The 5,226-nt window shown below is 37.9% G+C and overlaps 1 long non-coding RNA gene across 1 annotated transcript; it reads right to left on the minus strand.

The window, feature by feature from the left end:
• Positions 1-1,463: 1,463 nt before the first annotated feature.
• On the minus strand, positions 1,464-4,645 carry LOC131067420 (uncharacterized). Its single transcript, XR_009111811.2, has 7 exons — positions 4,542-4,645; positions 4,325-4,454; positions 4,063-4,230; positions 3,553-3,761; positions 3,329-3,465; positions 3,093-3,234; positions 1,464-2,871 (listed from the first exon to the last, which is right to left on the minus strand). It is a non-coding gene; the product is annotated as an uncharacterized LOC131067420 (long non-coding RNA).
• Positions 4,646-5,226: the final 581 nt, after the last annotated feature.

Here is a 5,226-nt window from a genome sequence, read left to right on the forward strand (position 1 = left end):
CCCTAACGTAAACATAACCATTATTTAAACCCTAATAACCCTTATGTCATAAAACTAAATCCTAACCTAACCATAATCCTAACCCTAAACTTGTTCGTAACTCAAACCCTAAACATAATGTAAACCCAAACCATAATCCTTTAAACCATAACTTAACCCTAAACTTAAATATAACCCCAATTGAATTATAACCATTACCTAACCCTAAGCATAACTCTAACTATAGAATTAAACCCTACCTAAAACTTCAACCTTAATCTAACCGTAATTAAACCCTAACCTAATTCAAACCCTAACACTTATTGAATCCCTAATCCGAAGAGAATTCTAGCCCAAACCCTAACCCTGATTAAAATTTAATCCTAATTTAATTGTAACTCTAAAGCAATTGAATCATAAAGCTAATTTTAACCCTAATTGAACTCTTATAAAAACCCGAACTATAATTAAAACCTTACCACAATGAAACCCTAACCTTGACAATATCCCTAATCTAGACCTAATTGAACCCTAATATATAACCTAATCCTAAACTTCAACCTTAATCTAACCATAATTAAAACCTAACCATAACCTAATCATAAATTTAAATATAACCCTACAATTAAGCCCTAACTACAACTTCAACCCTAATCTAACCATAACTAAATCCTAGCCTAAACTTAATGCTAAACCTAATTAAACTCTAATCGTAATTGAACTCTAATCTAAATATAGCCCTTACCATAATCAAACCCTAATCATATTTGAACCCTAATTCTATTTAACTATAACCTTAACCCTAACCTAGATTGAAATTTAATCCTAATCTATTCCTAACCTTAATCTATCCCAAACCCTAATCCTAATTGAACTTTTATACTAATTTAACCCCAACCTTAATGTAATTGAACCATAACCCTAATTTTAGCCCTAACTTTGATGTAAACCCTAAACGTAATTATAACCCTAACCATAAACTTAACCTTAACACTAAACCCTAACCCAAACAAATAGAAAATAATAATAATAATAATAATAATTGTAACAATAATATTACATATTATTGCAACAAACATTAATAATATAATATTATATAGTTCTATTTTGAATTTTGAATTGTTTCCCATGTTGTGCCGCGACTGCTACTAGCTTATACGCCGAGAGATCCTTCTCGACATCTCTCGACATATTATATATATATTTGATTAAAATTAAATATATGTAAGCTAGTATACAACATATAAAAACGCATATAATAGATCTCACCAAACTTCAAATATATAATAAAAATAAAATTAAGAAACATTATATAAAGAGATGGGATTCAAGCTTTCATAAAGCATTTAAATACATTCAATTATACACATAAATCTACATGTATAAGTCTGATCATATAAAATATGTAGTCTATAAAATTTTAAAATAAAATAAATAAATAATATTATTATAACATAACTCATTAAAATGAAACAAATGTAAACTCTATACAACCTAGGACTGCATTTTTATTTTTTTGGTAATATCACATTAAATTTCATGAAGAGACCAGAAAAATCCTTAAGCTGGTCTGCCTGTATTTCAAAAAAAACAGGAATATATGGTTCATTGAAGTGTGTAACAGTCAAGCAATGTTTACATCATAAACAGAACTGTCCATGGTCAAAAGAGAGTTATACAGAATGGTACATGAAAGAATCGACAGGCAGAAAAGAAATTGTATTAAAAGGGAAATGGTTTTTCTGGATCTTTGAAAGGAGCCCCCTCATATGACTTCCTGCTGCTATTCACAAGCTTGGAGCACTCTTTTCTTATCTGCCCCTGTTTTGCTGTGAGCACGTTCAGGTTCAAAAGTTTGAGCAATCACGGTAGAATAGCTCCTGATTGGAAGCGAACTAGTCGACATACAGAAGCCCTTTTCCGCTCTTCAAATTTCTGTAATCGAATGACGAGGGAGTTCAGATGCCTCTCAATGCTCTCCCACTTTGACAGTCTTTCCTGGAAAAAGCAGCAGTGGGCTCACCATTTCCTTGAGGAAGCAGAGGTTACAAGAAGCAGGAAAGAATGGAAGCCAATTTGAGGCGGAAGGCTACTTGTGCTTCTTCTTGTTCGATGAGAGACTGGAAGCGGGCGTGAGAAATTCTGGACATGGGCATGGGCATTCAACCCAATTCCAAAACGCCATTAATCTCAAAACTTGAATCAATGAAGAAGGTGGAGCTCAAGAAAGGCGACACACATGCCCTGCTTGCCGACATAAAGCTTCAACTATAGAGGGTGGGCTACATGAAGCCAATGTAGGGGTAGACGATGGGTTGTTCGACGAGCGACTGGAAGCGAGCGTGAGGCTGTACCAGAGCAGCTTCAATTTGCCAATGACGGGCTTTCTTGAGCTCCTGCTGCCATTGACAAGCTTAGAGCACTCTTTTCTTATCTGCCCCTGTTTTCCTGTGAGCACATTCAGGTTGAAAAGTTTGACCATGGCGACTGAGAAATCACGGTAGAAGAGTTCCTGATTGGAAGCGTACAAGTCGACTATGCTGCGGGTGACGGGCACCGCCATTAACGCCTGGTCGACATACAGAAGCCCTTTTCCGCTTTCCAAATTTCTGTAGTAGTGGGAATCGAATGAAGACGCGCTGCCATTGTCCAAGGCCACCGCTGGATCTGCCTGCCGACTGCAGAGGGAGCTCAGATGCTTGCGGAAATGCCCGTCAGTGGTGGGGTTGGCTCTCCTACTACCGTTAAAGTTTGACAGTCTTTCCTGGAGAAAGCGGCATTTCCTTTGCCGAAAACCCTTTCACTCCGGATGTGCAGATCATGGTGTGAATTTCATCGTTCGGCCAAGGCAGATTGCACTCTACCAGGGTCGTGATGTACCTGCAGATTGCCCTGTTTTCACAGGAATGAAAGGCCCAATACAAATCAAATTTCAGTTTCATTTTACGCACCATCTTCCAATAAAATAGAAAAAACAAGATTCAAACTCCATCTTCCATGGAATTGGTGACCAATGGAAAAGCTAAACAAGTGCAATCCATACAAGTTTGACAGGCTCTCAGGCGAAGATCAGAACTAAAAACAGAAAACAAGATTCAATGCACGCTACATACCATAAGCACCGAATGTCTTGCACTAAGCACAATGATGTTTCTGCTTCCAATCTTTGCTTCATCTCATCTAACAGATTTGATATTTGATATGGATTTTTCTCAGGTGAAATGTCTCCCTCGACAGGACAGATGCATCACATCCCTGTGTATTACAATACCCAAGATTAATTCACAGGAAAATCTGAAAGTCCAACTAAGCTGAACTAAGAAAAGGGCTTCAGTTCTGTTATTATTACCTCAACAAAACAGTAGTGAAGGCCAATCGGATTTCCTGGATAACCTTGATAACACCTTGTGCCTACAGGCACGAAGTGCGACAGAATACGCACAACAACACCAACGAACAAATTCATTCTCCACGGAGGTGCTGATCCTGCATTGGGAGCGAGAACAGAGCAACCCATTAGACAAATATTAATCAATAAATAGCACGGAGCGGTGGGCGAATCGAACTCCTTACCTTGAGTTCAGATGCCTCTCAATGCTGGGGTCGGCTCTTCCACTTTGACTGTCTTTCCTGGAAAAAGTGGCACTGGGCTCACCATTTCCTTTGTTGAAAACCCTTTCGTCCTGAATGTGCGGATCTTGGTGTGAATTTCATCATTTGGCCAAGGCAGATTGCTCTCTGCCAGGCTCCTAAATGAAGTTGTGTTGTACCTACAGATTGCCCTGTTTTCACAGTATGAAAGGCCCAATACAAATCAAATTTCAGCTTCATTATACACAATCTTCCAAGAAAATAGAAAAACCAAGATACAAACACCATCTTTTTATGGAAATAGTGACCAATGGAAAGCCTAAACAAATGCAATCAATACATGTTTAACAGGCTCTCAGGCGAAGATCAAGAACTAAAAGCAGAAAACAAGATTCAATGCATGTTACCTTATAAACAGAAAAACAAGATTCAATGGTTACCATAATATTGCATTCTAAAAATAGAAAACAAGATTCAATGCATGCTACATACCATAACCACGGAATGTCTTGCTCTAAGCACAATGATGTTTCAGGACAGACTGCGTCCAATCTTTTCTTCATCTCATCAATTACGTCGTATCCCCTAAGAAAATTGATATTCGGGAACGATATTTCTCAGGTTATAAACCTCCCTCGACCGGACAGATGCATCACATATCTGTGTATTATAATGCCCAAGATTAATTCACAAAAAAATCTGAAAGTCCAGCTAGGCTGAACTAAGAAAAGGGCTTCAGTTGTGTTATTATTACCTCAACAAAACAGTCGTGGAAGGCCAATCGGATTTTCTGGACAGCTCGTTACTTGTAGCCTTGAATATAGCTTGCGCCTTGACCACGCACACCAACAGCAACGGACAAATTCTCCACGGAGGTGCTGCTCCTGCATTTGGAGCGACATACAGAGCAACCATTAGACAAATATTAATCAATAAATAGCACAGAGCGGTGGGGGAATCGAACTCCTTACCTTCTTATAAAATCTGCAAAGAACGGAAAGAATTGAAGCTGCAGCTGATTGGAGGTGGAAGGCTACTTATACTTCTTTTGCATTGCAAATATTTACATTAAGTACTTCACAAATTCCTACTTCGACCTTTCTAGGATTGCCCCCATCAAAGAATATTTTACCTTGAAAATATAACTATTTCATTCTCTTTAGATCTACCAAATAACCATTGGGGCTCCCGGTCCACGATCCAAAACACAAGGAGCCATAGTGTAGGTGTGCCCAGCCATAGGAAAAATCCATTAAATCCTTTATAAGAGACCCTTTCCAATCCAATCTATCACAATATCAATTCCAACATTCATAACATTCATAAACAAAAGGGCACTACACCACTGAATGGTCTATCTTCTCCTCTTCATTTAGACATCATATGAAAAGGGGCACTACATCAATAAATGGTCTATCTTCTCCTCTTCCTGTAGGCACAATGAATATATAGAAGGTTTGAGAATACTAATCGAGTGCAACCTTTATTCGGTCAAAATTTAGTTATACAAGGAAGTGCATGCAAAGGAACCATCATTTAGAAGCACAATCTCCCCAACAAAATTTTGATGGCTAGGAAGAGGTGGACTACATCAAATATTGAATACAAGATCCTAGTTTTAATTGAGTATTTCTTGAAATTATCCACACACAGTGA

This window comes from Cryptomeria japonica, chromosome 9, assembly GCF_030272615.1.
Source record: "Cryptomeria japonica chromosome 9, Sugi_1.0, whole genome shotgun sequence".
NCBI classification, from domain to species: Eukaryota; Viridiplantae; Streptophyta; class Pinopsida; order Cupressales; family Cupressaceae; genus Cryptomeria; species Cryptomeria japonica.